Source organism: Ctenocephalides felis, unplaced genomic scaffold, assembly GCF_003426905.1.
Source record: "Ctenocephalides felis isolate EL2017-DRISC unplaced genomic scaffold, ASM342690v1 CF-g0.4_SCAFFOLD_01492, whole genome shotgun sequence".
Classification (NCBI taxonomy): Eukaryota; Metazoa; Arthropoda; class Insecta; order Siphonaptera; family Pulicidae; genus Ctenocephalides; species Ctenocephalides felis.
In genome coordinates this window covers 35,508,584-35,530,207 of record NW_020537646.1, presented here as the reverse complement: position 1 = coordinate 35,530,207, position 21,624 = coordinate 35,508,584, and positions in this window count along the sequence as shown.

The following is a 21,624-nucleotide window of genomic DNA, read 5'->3' as shown; positions in this document are numbered from 1 at the left end:
AAATAGAAATTTAATTTGCCTTAATTGTATTCGTATTCAAAGATTTTATATGAAAAAACTGAAGTAGATTTAAGCCCATAAATATATTTATAAATTCATTTTAATGAAATCAATTCATATTCCACTATTCAATTTCAAATCAATTCATTCAAAGAGCAACATTATTATTTTTATAGAGTTAATCTTCAATTGAAGTCAATGTCCCAAAGTGCAAAAGATATGAAAGATCAAAAATAATAAAAATTCATATTTTTGTTATTCATAGAGAATTTATCTTACTAAGACATAATGCCCGTAACAGAAAAATACCAAAATGATAATTGAATTTATTGCTTATTTATGTTCTGTAAAAATCAATGGAATTTATAGGAGTTGCCAAGTTATCATTCAGTAAATATAGTTAATTTGGCAATACATGATGGCAAGAAATTTAAATATATAAATTTTGGTAATGAAGTCATTTTGCGACCATAATAAATTATTGATATCAAACTAAATAAAATAAAGTATAAACTAAGAAAATGTTGAAATAAGTTATTAATAAATGTATTTAAAATATTTATATTATTAATAAAAATAACTAATTAGTAGAAAATTATATAAATAATAATTATAACGTGAACAGCATTATTGTTTCGACATCATTACAGTTATAAAATGAAATTAGAAACTAAAACTTTTCAATTTTCATTTTCAATTCATTTAAACATGTTCAAGTATTTTAAAAATCATTAAGTTTTTTATGCATAATCATCACTATTTGGTGAAAACGTAAGGAAATAATAAAACCTTATTTAGAATTGTTAGTTAATACTATCATTACTGAATAATAATTTAAAAGTCAGAAGAATAAAAATTTTATTCATTTTTAAATACCGAAATTTCATAAATCTAATTGTAAAATTTATATATCATGTTTCAATTCAATAAGAATTAAAAAATCATTTGCAATGAATTATTGCACGATGACCTATAGCAAGTTATATTTATTACTTGGCAAAATTGATTACTAAGCATGTAGAAATATATCTGTGAATTTAATATTTTTATGTCATCGTTTATTTAATTTTAAATTGCAATTATACACATGCATAGAAATATATTCATAACATTTACAGATGTTAATATATGTGTATTCCATGTGTTAATATCTATGTGCGCAATAATAGTTTGAACTCATTTTCATTTTTGACTAACTTGCAATTTTAGAAAATTATTTTTGTATTATTATGGCTTGCAAACTTACCAAAAATAAATAATACTATATTCATCAGATATAGATTATAGATAAAATACAATTCATTCCCAAATTGGCACTTAATTTATTTATCAATTTATCTTTCGAATTTAAGACATTCAGAATCTTAACTCATTGGGTGCAAAAAAAAAAATTAACTTATTTACAATTATCTATAATAATTATATTATGTAACATATCCCTCCTGGTCTTATTCTAAATGTGTTCTATATATTTTATAACGTTTGATAAAAATAAATAATATTGTACTGTGTAAAACAAAATCATATTTAAAGTGTTAATTCAGTAGTTTCTGAATTATATTAAAATAGTGATTTTTTTAAGATTTTCGGAAAGTATTATTGGGTCAACATCAATGTCCAGTTGATGTAAGATAATTAAAAACATCTTGTATTACAAGTCTTCATTTACTTCCTATTTTGATAGTAATTTCATTCATGATAAACAAAGAAATGAAATCTTGAATGTTGATGCGATTAATTCACTGCGCAAGTGGAGCGCGGTACAAAACGATCACTTTTTATGTTATTTGAAAAGAAACCAGAAATGCATAGTAATATTTCGGGAAAGTGAATCGAGTGAGATGAATATATAAAAATTTATTAAGTCGTCAAAGTCACATTCGGAATAATCGAAATCATAATTTAGATTATAATTGATTCAAATTTTTTTTGGGCCATGAGCATATGATACATAGTTCGAATTTTGCGTAATAATTCACGATTAAGAATAGTATATACAAAAACAATATTTTTCAATTGTATTTTTTCTACCTTTCTTTATTTCAATTTTTTTTAATTATTTAATGCATACCTATTTCTTGAATAATTGAATAACTTCTTTAATAACTTGATTTGCTATAGAACATTTAACTAGTAAATGTACCTATCGAAAGCAATCGGATTCATCTCAACATTTTCACTTTTCGATTAAATACATCAGACAAAATAATATTTTTAATTCAAAGCCATAACGAATAGGGTAAGGCGGGGTATGAATGTTCAATTTGACTTTCAGTAAATCTACTGGCTAATCTAAATGAACTACATTACAACATATATTTTGTATCAAACAAACAACTATTGAACTATGTTCAATAAAATTCCCACCCAAACTGCTATAATAGTATATATTTTCATTATTTTTCCAAATATTTTCATTATTTTTTCAAAATTTGTTTTCAGATTTTTTTGTCCCAAGGGAATGAAAGTACAGTAAAACAGATCCAACGTCTTTTTTTATTTTAAATTAATTTTACGAAATAATCTTACAAAACAATTAAATAACGTATACCTAAAAATTATATTCAGGTATTATAAACTAAATAAAAGATCTCAAAACCGAATAAACTATAAACAAAAAATTTTTGGTTTGAATATTGAAACGTTTCCGTTTATCTCCTGATAGCAACGTCGTAAGAATTAAGATGATGGCTGGTTATACATATTATTTCCTTTATATTACTTTTACTACCAAATATTTCTGCTAAGAAATTCTTAACTTAATTGGATTTTGAGATATGGGAGGTGGACCTTTTTACTTGAGGACCTTTAAGACCTGCTCTACCCTATATATAGTATAACAACATTAAAGAATTTATATATTCAACGCATATAATGCTAAAAAATAATTTAATTGAATATGATTTGCTCTAAAGTATTTATTTTGTCTATAACCTAACTAATGAAATTAGACCGCAGTTTATCATTACATATTATGCATTTTACACTGTACAAAAAATATTATAATGTAAAACGGCTATAATTAATAATGATTTAATCGAAGGTCAAGATAAAATTTTTATTTTTTTAAATTTTTTATGAGTATATAAAATAACATATGCCTTTATACTTCATCCGCCCACCGAGACGGTCCATGAGAGTCTAATGCGACAACTTTCTTTCGTCACACATAATATTATATAAAAAAACATTGTCCGAGGCAAAAATTTCTATTAATAAAAGTATTTCATGGTTGTTCTCGAATGGGCAAGTAGTAATAATATAAGTGTTGTTGTAATATAAACGCAACGTTTTACAATGAGCGAAAGCAAAATTGTATCGGGTCATTTGTAACACTTTTATTTTAGAAACATTTTAAACTACGAAAACCTAATCAGATAAATGTATTTGTATAAATTAAATTCATTAAAGTCAACTTATTTGAGCTATCAAATCCAGAGTTTTTATTCTTCAGATAATTTAAAACTGCACTTTTATTTAACAGAATTAAAGCTTAAAATTCGCATCATATGATAGTCGTCAACCTTGAATTATTTTGTTAACACAAATATTTTTTCATACTTATAGATTTTTATTTTATTATTTATTGTAAAATCGCTTTTTTTACTTGTGAGTTTACGTTTTCATTCACTATTTTTTATTGTTTACACCTTTTCCAGATTAAAGGTTTATTTAGTCCTTTTTATCCACCCACTTGTAAGATTTTAAAGAAGATATATATATAAAATCTAACTTAAAATTAACAATGCATCTTTTAAAATAATGAAATAACGTATACATACTTACAAACTATATTAAGGTCTCGTAAACGTTTAGTTTACTCACAACTGAACCACAAAAAACTAACAACAAAATAAAATGCATTTTTTATAGATTTTCGAACATTGCCATTTATAGCGTCTTCCCTCTACTTCCAAATATTGTTGTTAAAAACTTCACTTGTTTTAGAGATATTGGAGGTGGACCTTTTTACCTGCGGACCTTTAAGCAGCGCTCGACCTTATATAGTCTTAGTGATTATTATATTTAACTACAAATAGCGCACAAACCATTACTGTATTTTTAGATTTATTACATTCTAGCAATTTGAGAACATATTTTGTATAATATTCATAGTTACTTTGCATCATATCTTGCATTTATATCAAATTTTTGCATTTCTCAAGAGCTATCTGACAAATTAAAACTGCACTTTTATTTAGAAAAGCTTTCAATATTTTGTTTCCAGATAAAAATAGATGTTCGTTTAAAAGTTTCCGAACGACGTGAAAGTTATGCTCTAAGACTTGATTCAAGAACTAATAAAGTTATAAAATTCTGCCATAAAATTAATTTTCAAGATCATCTCAGAACAACAAATGTAATTTTTCCATTTTGTTAAATGAATTCATATCAAATTAGAATGTGGCCTATGGCTATTTTTTATTTCAAAAACTTTCTTTCGGTTTGCATCTTTAATTCTTTTTCCTGTGTCGTAATAAACGAATGGTTAGAGTAGTTTTGGTAACAATGCGGATATATCATAAAAATGTTTGAAAAATTATATTACTTTTTAAAAATAAAGTGCTTTGTTTAAAATAAGTATTATGGTAAATTTTAATATAATCTAAATTCTGCTTAAAAGAAATACCTTAATCTTTTTTGTGGTGAGAAATTGCTTGAAAAATGTCTAGATGATGATAGTTTAATATATATTTTTCAACAGCAGCTACTATATCTTATATATACTATTCTTATTATGGCTGATTTTTTAATATAAATGCTATCTGAGATGCTATAACCTTAGATTATTAATGATTTTGCTGGATGTAAGATGTAAAAAATTATAATTTAAATATAAAATTGTTAATTATTAAACATATATGTATGTTTTTATGTGAACTTTGTCAAGTGTTTCATAATTTCATCTGACCGCAAGATTAATAATGATTAAAATTCAAGAAAATGTGAGTCATGTGTTATCTAAGTACTTATTTGAACATACCTTTAACCTGGTTAGTTGCATAATCGATTTTTCTTATTTTTGTCACAGGATATTAATTCCTAGAAATAAAAGTTGAAGAGAAGACTTAGTTCACTTTAAAAGATGGTGGCAAAATAAAATGTTGATGAAAAAATCTGCTTGTCTTAATTTTTAAATCTATTTTACTATTTCTTTATGTAAAGTTGAGTTTTCTAACATGTTAAAAAATATTTTGATATTTATATATATATTTGAGTACTAACAGCTTCTGGTAGTTCTAAATGCAATTTTTTGGCAAAATGCGGAATTGGAGCATATTGCATCTATCACGTAACTGCATGTGAAACCTTGATCCAAATGAACTCCGATAGCCTTATATTGCTTTTTTGCCATTTTTATTGTCACATATCATATGATCTGAAGATAAGAGATCATACCAGACATTTATATTTATTTAGTTTCGACTGATTTTTTACAGAGTTTGATCTTAAAGATCAAAGTTTATAACTTTGTAGTGTTGAAGGCATTTAAGAAAAAGACGTTAATTGAGCACGTGAAATCTCAAGCCACAAATCGTAATAAAGTTTTAATTATTTCTATTTATTTCATAAAAACTTGAGCAATTACCTAATCCAATAATTAATTTAAATTACACAATAATTTATTTAAATGATCATCATAATTATTTTTCAGCTTATATCATGGTCGAGAAATATAATAATAAATAAAAAAACAGTTCTTAAACATTTTTTAATTTTCTTTAATGTCAAAATGAAAATTTTTTGTGTAATCATATTATCCAAACAATATCGTGATGATATAAAAGCAAAATTGTGGTTTATTGTAAAAAAAATATTTTGAAAGAGTATTACATAGAATACATAGTTAGGTAGACTTATTTTTGTTTAAATTATTATTGCTGACGTAATAAACTATATTCTTGTTTGGAATAATTTATTGTTACCTATTTACAAGACTTATAATTAGCAGATGTGAAAAAAAGTTCATTAATATAAGTATTTAAATAAAATACTTCCATTTTTATAATATTAATAGCATTTGCAATATTTTTTCTATAATTTCTTTACATAATATTTATTACTACGTCTAACTTTTTTTCAAAACTGACTATTTTAGATTCTTTCTAAGAGGGTATTCTGGTATAAATTTTTGTTATTTTTGAAAGGCCGTAAAAAGTCTAACAATATGTTTATTATATTTTTAACAGGTTATTAATTAATATTATAATATATTATAATAATAATTATAATAGTTAATTTATAATAATATATAATAGTTACAACGTTTTATTTCAAGAAAGTAATGAATTTGCGGTTTCAAAAAAGTGGCACCTGATCATGCTCATTATTTTAGGCCTCCAAAAAAGCTGAAGAAAAAAATATTTATACATTATTAATCTAGAAATCTAAAGTCGTAAACGTTTAATTAACAATGGAAAAGTTAAAAAGTTTCTGAAAGAGAAATATTTTTTTACAACTTTTTTTGACATTCTCGATTTTTTTTAAGTAGTAAAAATCGGAATTTAAAGATGAGCTTTGTTCATACAGATGATAAGTCTATGAAGAAGACTTTAAATCGATCCAGTAATAGTTGAGAAATCGTGGGTATCGTACCGATAAAGACAGTTGCAAGAAAAACGCCTTTAAAGTTTTGCCGAGGAAGGAAAAAGATGGGAAATTTCATGCTCAAACAGCTATATCTTTAAAAATGATTTAAATTTTGCAAAATCCTTTTGTACATATATTTTCGAATAGTTAAATTTTAAAAATATGAAAAAAACGAATACGATTTTCTTTTAACTTCTGGACAAAATACCTCCTTAACTCATTTCATATACATTCATGTTCTAGATCTTTTTGTACCCATTATCTATTATTCATGCACGATAATAATTGAATTAGATAGGTGCCGAATGGATGTCTTTACTATATAATTTTTCATGTGATATGTCTGATATTACACAAATGTATCAAAAACATAAATGCTTATTACTTGAATGACGTGTTGCAATATGAAATGTCTATTTCTTGTAACGAAATCTATTACATTATAAATGATCAGATAAAAACGCGTTTAAAACATGCGAACATACGTTATGAAGAAATGCATTTTGCTCTGTTAGGAAAGAATAAAAGAATAGAAAAAAAATTATTGCAAATTGATGAACTTATAAATATATGTGAGATATTTTTTAATATGTATTGCAGAGTAATATTTTTTTTTTCAATACACGATGAAATGAGCCTGTCAGTTCGAACTATTTATATGTAACAAATTAAGTTGATCCAAATCTTACTTTTATAATGCAATACAACATTTTTAGTTGTTCGTTTTAACTCTAGAAAGTAAATTATATTCAAGACTATTATTCAAAAGTAAATTATTTAACAAAAAGATGTTTTAATATATGCATTTTACTAGATAAAATAATGCTAAAGTAAATTATTTAACAAACAGATGCATTAACGATTGCATTTTACTAGATTTTAATGATTGAAGAATTCATATATATATTTATAAATATTCATGATATTTTTACAATGATTACTGAGGAATATAAATGAATGGCCAAATTCGACAAATTATTATTATATTAAGTAATCTAAAATGCAATAATCATATTTTATTAAACATGTAACATGGATTGCACTTTTATATTCTATTCTTTGTAATATAAATGCTTCATTAGGAAACTCGCATTATAAATGGCAATATAAAATATATTTTTGATAAATGGTTAAATACTAAAAAGTAGGACTAAAATATAATATGAGCGAAAATTATTAAATTTTCAGTAAGAAAAAGTGTATGTGATTAAAGTACTTATGTGATCAAAAATCTCTTGCTTCGTAAATTAGTAGTTCATATTTTGTAATATCATCTATTAAACTGAATACTAAAATATTATTAATTTTCTTTCACAATATGGCAAACAAGATGCAATACAATTCACCTCAACGATCAAAAAGTTACAAGAACAAATATTTACAGAGAATTATTACAGTTAATAAATTATTTCCATAATCACTTTGCTGACTATTTATAACTGATTTTTACGAACTCCGGTTTTGTTAATATGAATAAAATTCTTTGTAAATCTCATTTTACTCGCACAAACCTTGAATAAAATTACTTTTTGCAAATACAAGGTAAAATTATGCGACATGAAAGAGCTTTTATCTGAACGCGTGGCTTATTGCGTAATTAATTTAAATTTCTAAAAATAATCATCAGTTAGTACCTGTTTTGTTCATATTATAAATAATAAAAATAGCAAGGAATAATATAATGTTAAATATGATAATAACATATGGTTCTATTTATATTTGTTTATTATACATGACAGTAAAATTAATCAATTGAACGTTAAATATATAAGGGAATCCAGAGGAAAATGATTGAGTTTTAATTTGTTTTAAAATCTTTTCTCAAACAAAGATGTTAACAAGATATTGCGGAACATTATTACTTAATAAATGCTTATGTATATACATATGAATATATACGTACATATGCAAATATATATGTATATATTTGATATTTTGATAAATTTTGCTGATTTTTATTTTCATCAATGTGTAAAGAGGAAATTTATTCTTTTATATTTCTAATATATAATATACTTCTAAATATTATAAATAGATTAGTGTACTGAAAATATAGTTGTATTAAACTAATTTATTTAGTGAAAATCGTTTGGTTGAAGAAATTTATTTCATCAAAATTGAATGGATTCATAATCGAAATAAATACTCGTTTTTTCGAATAGTTTATCTCGAAAAAAATATTTGACGAACAATGCAATTGACTCACAGCAAAATCTATCAAATTATTATTTCATTATTTTACTCTAAATTGAATTGCAATTTCGAATAAATCTACTCATGAATGAAGAATAAAAAAAGACATTTTTCAAATAACAAGTAATAAGATAATATTTTCTGCAATATATGCAATTGCCCAACATTCAACTCGCTTTATGATATTGCTTACTTTAAGCCATATTTTAAAATACTTAAGACGAAAGGTTATATGATTTAGGGAAAAGTCCTCTAGTGGCGGACACCTAAGGTTATTTATAAATAAATCAAAAAATATTTTACGAAATGTTCATTAAATTTGACTTATCTTAGATAACAAATCTAAAAATCAAACTAAATTGACAAAACCGCAATATTTGCTAAAAAATATTAATACTATCAATCAAACTTTGGTACAAAAAATATGATTTTACAAAGTGGCACATAGTACCGGATATTTCAAAATAACTTGCATTGATCACATATGTAGCCATCTCCACACTCTGGAATGTCTGCATATGTGTCTTTGACGAATATTCTTAGATATTGCAAAAAAAAGTCACTATTCATCCCCCCTTTTGGCTGGGCCACACCGATGCTCCCATCTGGTGCATTCATCATAAGCTTTTTATTCTTCGACTAGTAAATACGAAAATTGGGAGTATGTAGTGACCATTAGTACTCACACAGAACAAAATTAAATAATTAGAATAAATTACGTATATTATCAATATATTTACTGTCCGGCACTAAGGGACCACTTAGTGTCCGGTGCTAAGGTACAGACATTTTCGTTCATTTGGTGGCACCTACTAAAATTGGTTAAAAGATCTAATAATATTTTACCATTTCACGGATAACAATCAAGTATAACTTTTATCTTTGCATACCACTCAAATGTAAATGGATAAATATGCTAGAATTACTTCCATTGATATTTAGATGACGCGGTAATTTTGCGCCTAAAACAGAAAAGGGTTGCTCTCGCCGTGGCCGTGTGCGTTATAGGCGAGCCTTGGTGCGTGATCCTGTACTTGTGTGCTCGCAGTGCCTCCTTTACTTGTATTTTGAAATGAAAAGATTTATACTTGCTTAAATATTACGTGTTAAATAGAGTGTGCGGTGCTTGGTGCCGTCCGGCGTTACGGGACTTTCCCCTATATCATATTTTAGAGTTGATATGTTTAAAACACGATTAACACCAATCTCCTCTAAACAACATTAGGTGTAATTTAAATGCGTTATAAAATTTTTATATATTAATTATATGAAGCTGTCAATAACATTGATTTCCTGTAAACAGTACTCTTGTGATAATTCATTCATAATGATATTATCAGGAAGAATTTAGTTTTTTCTTTCACAATCAACTTTGTTTACTTCACGGCAAAATTTTCTAGTCATTTAATGTATATGCGGTTAGTTTTTCTATACGTAATGCTCTAGTTGTTTGTTACGAGAAAATTCCAATAAGAGACGTAAATGCTTCTGTAAAATACCAGTAGATCGATACTTAGGACAAGTTAATTGGTATAGATTATTATCGATACAAGAAAATTGACTTAAGTTTAGTGATATGAAATTTATTGAATGCGATCTAAATTAAAATACTAAAAATTACATAACTATTCAAAATTTTTGTAGTGTAATCATACGTGCGCATGTACTCGTTTGATTAAAATATAATTAAATTATATGTACTGATGTTTGATTCGTATATATATATATATATATATATATATATATATAAGATGCTTGGTGTTTGACTTGTATATAAGTGTAGTTGATATCAAACAGCAGCAATTTCAATGAAGAATGTTAGCATATAAATCTACTGATATAAAAACATTAACCAAAAAATTTGAGTTTAAAAGACTTTGGGGCATAGAGCACCTAAAATCCAAATAATGTGAACGATTTTTTTAATTGTTCAATAATTTATTTCTATAAAATATATTTTTCAATTGATGTAAAATATACGTTTCAAAACCACTTCAAAAATCTTGATCGCCATCAGTTTATAATGATTATAATAATATAGGATTTCTTCACAAATGGTAAAAGAGCAATTATAAATCAAACTTTTGCACAAAGCTTGACACGCCGCTTTCCTACTTCATGTTTGTTACAATATTTTTTTATAATAAACATATTCTTAAAATATTCATTTAATATGTTTAATATGTTTTGTTGATTGTACACTGATCATGTGATAAATCACAATCTCGAAACATCGTAATCCATCTTAATGTAATAAAATTAGTTCAAAAAATAAAAGAATGCTATCCAAAATTTCTGTAATAAAATAAGTGAAAATACTAAATAAATGATTTAGTTATTTGATATACTAACATAGAAGAAAAAAATAGTTTTTATTGACTTTGAGCAATGTAGATATTTTCTATATTTTCAAGTTTAAAAAGTTATATTTTGACAAAACTAATAATTTGTTTTTGTCGGGCTAAGTCATCATTTACCCCAAATCATTTACATCATTAGGGTGTTCTATTATGTAACGGTTAAGCACACTGCCTTGCGTGGTCAGGGTCGTGAATTGAATCCTTTGGATAACCTGATATCATACAGTAGCGATATCAAGTTTCACTTGAAAATATAGATCAAAAATATGTTTTCAATTGAAAATAGCCTACTTCGAGGTCTGCGCTGTGCAATGACAATTCTACAATTCTTCCCTAAATCGAATTGGAGTTTAACTCAGGAGACTGCCTTAGGACAGTATGTACTATCCATTGAGTATTACATCATCTGTAAAAAATTATTTATTATTTTAGTGGTAACCTAATACCACTTAAAATGTGCAAATACTTGTATCTTTATTTATTAATTTTCTTATTATTAGTAATTGCCAAACTTTAACATTTTTCCCAAAAATAATTCGATCCTAATCTGTTCAAATCTAGTTTTCTCTTTTGCGACTATCAAAGGTATTATTGAAACGGTGCACTGTCGCTGTCATTCCGAACCAGTTTTTCATTCCATTTTTCATATGGTTCACCTGTGGTTCTTGTAGATTTCCATAGAGCAACCTTAGGCGGACTTGTAAGCCAATAGATCGAATGTTCGTGGCGAAACCGTGAATTTCTACACGTTGATATATATCATAAAAAGTTTTTTTCTATTTGCTAAAGAGGTTGCAGAAATACTTGACTTTGCAATGCAAGTCGGCGGCGTTCAATCTGTCGATTGGTAATGAACGCCTTTAGGAGGAGTTGTGATCTAAACTGGATAATCGAAGTGAAAAGACTGATTTTAATATAAAGCATATTTGAGTAAATTAGTATATAAACTAAAAAGAATCTAATAAAATCGTTTAGCGATTTTTGAATTCAAATGTTTTTCAAAGTCCAAAGTCCAAAAATCAAATGACCAATTAATATTTATGATAGGCGAAAGCTAATTGATTTTTCTTATCGAACTTACGTAGTTCATACATTACTTGCATACTAGATGTGGAAACAAGGTAAAAATATCTAGTATTTTCTTTTATGAATTTATTTATATCGTTTGATTATTTGTATACTACTGGATACTCTACATTGAAATTGCTGCTGCCTGATGCCATAGTATTCATTGTTTGACCCAAAATTCACTTATGTACGTTACACGTACATATTTCACTTATAAACCCTAATTCAATTATATTTTGAACACACAAATTTACAGAATATTATATTCCAATGTGTTCTTAGTATAGTTGTTATGAAATTTCAGCATTTTACTTAGATTTTCACTCCTAATTAGAAAAGAACCATATTGTATATTTAATATATTTTGAATATCGCTGCACACTATCTACAACATAACAAGTTTTTTCGTTAACAAAAGTGTTAATTGAGTTGCCTTCAAAGTCCGGTATTTGAGATGTAACTAAGTAAACATATAAAGAATTAGTAACACTAAAAATTTTATTGCATTCCGAAATGTTTAATAATCTTTTCATTCCAATCTCATTAAATCTAAAAATATATTTGGATTATAAAGGAAGCATACATAGTGTTATGAATATGTATATTAGCTATTATTAGTCTAACAGTTAGTCGTACTAAACACTTTGGAAACTGATATTAAAAATATATTTAATGGCTTTATTTCATCTCTAATGAATTTGATCTAACTCTTCAAGTATTGGTTAGAGCTATGGTATATCAACTTACAGGTTTCATATTTGAAACTTGCCTCGGGCAGCCTGATGTCAATCGGTAGTGACATCGGTTTTGACACCAATAAAAATCCCATCAGTATTACAGAAATTGAAATAATGAAATTCGTAACATAGAGATAAGACAAATGTTTGGATTGTTATCTACAAAATCAACAAATTATCCAAAATTATTATTTGTATATGATTTATGACTGTCAAAGCATTTTTCATAATATCTGTTTATATATTGAGTAGGTATATCTATATAGAAATAGATTTGAACATATATATAAATATATTTTTGTATATATGCACATCCTTCATTTTTAATTTGTTTTATTTAGACTGAAACTATGTTAGTGTGTCATAACCACTTTGCACTTTAATTTACATTTTAATTATTTTAGTTCAAATAGCAGTTCTAAAGTTCAGACGTTTTGGAATTCTTTTTTTGGATCTTAGTAATTACATACAATAATATAAATTGTATATATATATATATATATATATATATATATATTATGAAATAAATATTTGTCACTTGCTCTTCGATTACAATTATAAATATGCTAGGCACACATTTTGACTCGATATTCTTCCTGCAATTTGAACTCGAGCCTTAAATATCCACGATCTCATTGGTTCATTGTAAAATATATATATATTGAAGGTTCTGTATCATCATAAAGAGCAAGATCATATACTTGATTATAAAAAATCATATCGTGAAATCAAATTTATCAAATATAAAAAAAGTTTTATGAGGTTTTATCATAGACCTTATAACTAATGTCCTATAAATTTTATGAAAAACTCTATATTTGAATTTGAAAAGATAATTATTTACAATTGTTTTACTTGAGATATTTTAATATTAATCAACAATGAATTACGTTTTCCAATTATATATCAATATAAAACAAATTTTCAACTCATATATATGAGTTCATATATATCGTTCATAACTTATCAAATATATTATATGAAATGTTGTATAAAATAACTCAGTAAAGAAGGAATAAGATGTTATTATTGCTTATTACCGTAATTATGTAGTACGCAAAACCATTGCGAGATCTCTATGAGTAATAACATGTAGAAATTTATGTCTATATTTCTATAAGATTTATATATACACTTATTTATATGAATACGTACTATATTTTATCTGTCGCAGATAAAGAGAACAAATATTAGATTAATATATTAGATTAAAATATTACACTATTATATATCCCACCAAAGTTCCTATGGAAATAACATGGGTAAAATTCCATTTGTTTTATAACTTAGCGACAAGTGAATCAAAATTTTGAGAATAAATAGAATTTGCTAATTTTTTTGTTCAAAAATTTGAATCAAAAACTTGTTATTTTTTATAAAATAAAGTATTTACTAAGGAAAAAGAACAAAAAAACTTTTTTGGAGAGCGGACTATGTTAGAGCTAAAACTTTCAGAGATTTTTTTTTATCAATTTGGAAGCATTTGAGCCCCTGGGAGCAAGAAAATTCGAAAACATCCATATTAAGGACCACCCGAATATATATATATATATATATATATATATCTGTGTGTATATGTATAGAGAGCTAAAAACTTGCTGTGACAGTTTTTTTTTAATTAATATATCATAAGATACAGATTATATTTCTACAAACAAAGGTGGCTAGATATTACAACTATTCCTCTACCGAATCAAAGTCCATAACTATTAATAATAATTTGCTAAAAAATAGTGCAGTGTTACAACTTACCTCGTATTTGGGGCTATTTGTAACATCTGTAACAGTTTAATTTTTTCTGAGTATTTTTTTATAAATCAGTGGAAACTATATACAATACAAATAAAATATATAGTGTATCTTGTAATAGAATTTTTGATTATAAATCAACGTGTACTATAATTTTCACTTGAATCTGTATAGACTTCACTACATACGAGACAATAATGTTACAACTAGCCCCAAGAGGTTTTGTTTTAACTAACCCGAAATGTGATTTTTATCCAATGAACAAAATAACTATTCAAGCAATTAAGCAATCATAAAAATTAATCGATAATAAGAATAAAAACCGATTTTTTTTCATAGTACCTGCACACTTCTGTTAACTGCGTCGGCCTCGTTAGGATGGTTTGATCTGAACTAAAAAAAAATATTAATATTGTACATGATTATATTGAAAACCACCTATTACAACTTACCCCGGTTACAATATACCCCTAGTTCTTCTATATATATTTCAAGCGTTTTTTCCAAACTCTTGAATTTACGAGAGCTTTGTGTTGATTCATATTTTGTGATTCATGTTGGACTTGTGAATAACTCATAGAAAATTAAAATATTTGAGTCGATATCAGTGTATTAATCATTATAAAATTTAATAAGGTTCACAAATCAGTTGTTTGAAATCGAATAAATTCTTGATCACAAGTGCATAAAATTCAATTCCAATTTAGTAGACTGAATAAAATATGTATATATTGTATAACAAACATTTTGCGCGAGCATCACTGTGATACATCCGCATTCGATTGCTGATCAATATTTCAAATGAAAGTTTTTTTTAAGTATCTATTTGCATAAATATAATCAGTTTTGTTGTAAGAACGCCTGAAATTCTTCACAAATCGTTCGATGTAAGAACACGCACCTATGAAAGCTGTTAATCTTGTTTTCTCTAAACTGTCATTTACAGAACCGCGGTTTGTGGTTTTATTAAATAAAATATGTAATTCGATAATACCTTCATGTATTACGTGTGTAATGACTTGATTTAAAACTGTTTTATAGTGCATCTATGAACAACATATTTTTAGCTTCAGAAATATTGTTTCGTTTTAAAATGTAAAGAAATATTGACAGATCAATAGCATATAAATATATAAATTAGCATAAAGGGCACATGTCTATATAGTCTATATAATTGCTAATAATGAAGCAGAGCATAATTTTAAAATTAAATTTTTCATTTCTAATTTTTTTTTAACTTCCTGTAGGGTAAGTTATAGTAATCGCATAAAATCTAAAATAAAAATTTCTATATATCTTTAAGTTTTAGAGGTTTCTGAACATTTTGCCATACCTTAAAAAATGGATGTATGCATGTGTGTGTGCGGATACAACCTTTTGCCGACGATTTTGCGAACACGGATCAACCGATTTGAATAATTCAAAAAACATTTGATTCCTACTGATCAGGATACGTGATGATTAGTTTTTGGCAAAGTCAGGTCCAGGCCAAATCAGGCCAAGGCAAAAAGTTCCAAAAATGGTATTTTAGTTCTTGAGATAACGGAGCGTTCGATTTAAAAAATTCAAAAAACATTTTACTTGTATTGACGAAATGAGTAACGAGTAAAATTTTTGTAAAGACAGGTCAGCGTCTCCAGAGATTCAATAAGAAAAGTAAAAAATTATGTCTTTTGGCGGTCAAAAATAAACACTAGACATATTATCAGATATTTTATAAAGATTATAATAATCAGTAGAAATTTTGTGTACATTTATATGGGTTCCGTATCAATGTTTACACGTTAGACGACTACCTGGCGCTTACGCGCTTTGATATTTCAACTCAAAATCAGCTATACAGTTTAAAATTAAAAAAAAAATATATACAAAAAAATCACAATATAAAAAAATCCAAATTTTCAAAAAAGTCATTTTTTTCAAAAATTTCAAAATTTCTCAAAAATCTATTTTTTTCAGTTTTTTTTTTAATTTAGCTTTCGGTACGGGAGTTCAAGCAATTTGTCTTAAGGCACGATGCCATGCACCACTAGTTATAATTTTTCTTAATTCTAAAATAAGAATTATTTTTACAGTTTAATAAAAATACTAGTTTATTGGATAGTATTTTAAAAAAAATTCCTGGAGATTCCCGTTTTATATAAGCAAAGTTCAATTAAATATTCAACATTTTCAAGAAAAATTTCAGAGAAGAAATTTTATTATTTTATTTTTACATTTTGTTTTTTAATTTCGTAAATCATATCACACATCTAAAAATTCGAAAGTTTTATTCGTGTACTATCGTTATTTTAAGAATCTTCATTTATTGGTAATGAACGCAATAATTAGCAAATCGTGAACAAATTGAAATATGAAACAGGGCATAGGGGGGCTTGATGATCCGCGGGTAAAAGGTCCACCACTATTATTTCACGAACTAGTAAATAAGTATTCTATTTTAAAATAGACGAAATTCTATATCAAAGTTTATACAGTATGATTTTGTAAAATATGTGGCCATAAAAATTGTATTTTGCAGTGACTAGATATTATATAAACAATGCATTGGGTCTGTTTGCCCTGAAGCTGTTTTCTTTTATCCTGCCCATGGGGTAACATGTGCCAGATGACAAATTTTAGAAAAATAGTGAAAAATATATTTCTTTAGTTGAGAATTAACTGGAAATTTTAATGAATACTAGACATACTAGACATACTAGACATCATTCATCAAGGGCAATTTATATTTTCTATTTTTTCTCTCCTGTTCATATTATATTAATCTCGTAACATATTATCCAATGTTATGCCATTCAAAGTCAATACCCGCAGGTATTCCGCGTTATATCAAAAATTCTTTGTAAATGACTCTTAATTCGTATTCAGAAATAGGTTAATAATATGTGAATTCAAAAGCAACAGGTCAGAAACTGGTCGTACAATGATGAGGATAGATTAAAATAAATCTGGTTAAGCGTTAGTTTCTCAACAATCTCTTAATGTCAAAATGAGTGTTAAAAGTATAGACTTTATGTTTTTATTACTAGTTAATATTAGTTAGATTTTTTATTATATCAAGTTTTTATAATTTTGGCAATTTATCGCAATCATCATATCTAGGATTGACTTGGCAAATCATTTACATAATCATAAAGTTACTTTACGACCAGACGCTGAAAAAATTTGTTTGAATTAACCGACTTTAACGGAGATATTAAAATATAAAATATTTAAATTACTTTGACAAAAATATGTGAATTATTATTTAATAATTATTGAAATTAACATGCGATATATGTTAATTTGACAATATAAATTCTGATGAACAAGGGAAAATTTGAGATTGCTTGACTTGTTTGATTATGATAGGAAAATATTTAATGTATCTGCATTTGGTTTAATAATTAACGGTTTGCATACAATTAATACAGAATTGCGAAAATATCAGCTTTCGTATTAGTTCTGTTTAAATTAATTTTGAGGTGAACAACTACTATAACTTGAATTGCGTTAGTATTTTGGAGTATGAGAGTAATTTTGCATTTCAGAGCAAGAGTTATCTTTGGCAATGAATTAAGGTCTGGATATATAACTATATATGTATATATATATTATATATATATATATATTCAAATAGGAGTTTTTAGGGCATTTTGTATTGCAAATTAGTAAAACTGCTTTTGTATATATAACATACGTATTCATTGAAAAACATTTTGCCTTACAGAACGACATTTCTGCAAATTTACAATCCGTAAAGGGCATGATCGTGAAGAGCAAGTTGATCTAGAAGTCCGCAAATTAAAAAAAATTAAAATAATAGAATAATCACTTAGTTATTAGTACTTTATCAAGGCTAATTCCTAAGCTTGATGTTTTTGATAAATCAGCACTTTCTAAAGCGAATAACTTCGCTCAAATTATAATCAAATCTTGATGTAACATTTATGCTCAACATATCAAATTTATAAAGTTTGAAAGAAACCAGTTTAAGATTGTTTCTCGCAACTCGCACACACAATTTAACAATAAATTTCTACATCTGACAATCTTGCTTTGTTAGGATTACGATATTTTCACTTTCTGATCGTTGTCGGCAGTTTCTGATAGTTATCACCATATGTAGAAGACTACGTTTAGTTGAATTTCCTACTTAATTATGCTCTTGAGTTATTTGTGTAATTTTACTTAAAATTATAACAGTAAATAGATAGCGTATTTTATTCGTCATATATATAGGGTATATATAGGGTAAAGCAGGTCTTAAAGGTCCACCACCGATATCTCAAAAGCAAGTGAAGTTAAGAATTTTAACAATATTTGAAAGTAAAGGGGAAAAGATGTATAACTAGCCTTTATCTTGATTCTTATGACGTCGCTATCAGGAGATGAACTGCAATGTTTAAAAATTCAAACACAAGTTTTTATTTAGTTGTTAGTTGTTTTTGTTAAACAACAAATTTTTATTTAGTTTGTTTGTTTTATGCTATTTATTGTAGTATAATTGGTTGGGTTTTCACAATATAAGTGCTCAGAATCAAATTGGACCTTTGTGCCCTGTTTACCCTATATAATAGCTGATAATGAGATACATATCTTGACAAAATATCTCTATGAAAATGAATCATGAAGAACAATATATTAAGCTGTCGACATAATATTTATTGTCATACGTAATTCTGTTCTGTGTCATATAAAAGAAATGATGTTTAAAATTGGCCTATCTTGGAATTACATATATATATCGAAAAAAAAATTGGTACAGATGTTTGTAGAATGATCTTCTTTTTGAAATTAACGAAATAATTGCAATGTAAATACAATGTCTCTGACAAATATCAAATCAGTTCTTTAAAAGAACATTCAATTTAATTATTATATAAATAAAAATAAATCTGTTACTTGAAACAATTTTTTCCCAAGTATTTCAAATTTTATCTAATTTTTATCAATGAAATTAATGCCAATGACTGTGAGACGTTTATTAGTATTACAGCAAAAGTAATAAAGCAATGTATTGTCGTATTATATGTACCATATAATCGTATTGTAATATTAGCAAAGTAATTAACTTGTCAACTTGGCAATTAAATCTATCACTTTATATATATATATATATATATATATATATATATATATATATATATATATATATAATCAGTTTCCAACTTGACCTTAATCGATTCTAATGCGGTAAGGTCGGAGGTTGTTTTCGAGAAATTCATTGTGAAATTGCTGATTATATAAATATATCTGTAAGTTTTACCTTGGATTTGCGCATTTTCCTTAGCAAATAAATTAGAGTATCTTAATTTATTATTGTACTCATTCGAAAATTTCATATTGCTCACACTATGATTGAACTGTTACGGATTTATGCCCAATTCTATATGTAAAAAAATTATTATTTCAATTGTTTTCACCAAACACATGGGTTGTGCTTAATTAGTAAAAACTAAAATTCTTAAAATATTATAGGTTTACGTGTTATTTGTTTTGATTATATTTTCATAAATTACAAGTTATGATTAAGAGAAAACCGAAAGCAACAAAGATAATGAAGTAGATTCCCAAATGATAATCAGTTTAGTAACACATATATTTTACTTTATACGTCAAATACGTTATTATCCATTTGTTATGGCGCATTTAAAACTTCTTTATATATTATATATTTTTCATTTAGAATATTGCGATAAAGGTATCAATTCGAACTTTGACTGAGTGTCTATTTAGAAATTATGTGAACTGGATCATTCTGGGCGCGCCATTCGTAAACAAATAATCATTTCTATGCATATAATTATTTATTTATAAACGATATAAAGTCATTAAAAATTAATTATTAGTTTCGTATCGCTTATTTGTACTGCATTTAAGTGAATTTTAAATGAATAATTAATCGCTTCTTGGTTAATTGTATAAATCGCTTGCGGTTTTTGGTCGCCGCATAAGTATTTTCCGTTATTGTTTTTATATTTGTAATTAAGGTAATTAAATTTAAAATTTAATTACGTATTTATAAATTGCATAATATCTTTTTTATATTTAACGGCAATCAGAAATTGACGAGCCTTATGAGCTGTTCTTGTGACTTAATAGTTGGCAACCCATGTCTTCAACTTATCTTTATGTGATTTTGTTACAATTTCGGTATTATCCAATATTGATTTTTTTGATTCTGTAATATTTACTCATTAATAATTGTATGCTGCGCGGAGGCTTATTACACTTAGAAACATATATAATATCTATATATTCAAGTGAAAACTAATTTTACTACTGTCGTCCGAGTGTCTGACTTCTGATTCACGTCGTCCACAAGACCACAACTCTGACCACTAGGTCGCGAGAGTGTCATTATATGATCTGTTTATTACTCACATCTTAAGGTTGTTGATTATGTGATTCATAATTATTTTATATTTTTTAAATATATGACTAACTTTTTAATTTTAACAAATATGGCAGCCAATCAAACCTTTATTTATTGATTTTTGTGATGCTTTGTGTGTTTTTTCAACTTAGTTTGTATTACCAACATAAACTGGGACTCAAAACGTACTGATGTCTTATCAAAAATTTAAACAATATTTCTAGTGACTGACTCGATCAATAGGATTTTAAAATAAATTGTGCTTGCAATCAAAGCAAATATTGTTTTGAATCTAAACTTGAATTACAAAAAAGAATATCCATATACGAAGTCTGTTCAAAAAGTTTTCGTAATTTCGTTTTTTAAAAAAATATTTATTTATTCGTCTACATTAATGTGGTCCCCTTCAAAGTAGTCCCCCCAGATATAATACACTTATGCCAGCGTTTTTTCCAATTTTCGAAGCACCCTTGATATTCACTTTTTGATATGTCCTTGAGCACTCTCGGCGATTTTCTTCATCGAGAGGAAAACCGCCGTCCTTTCATGGGTCTCTTCAACTTTGGGA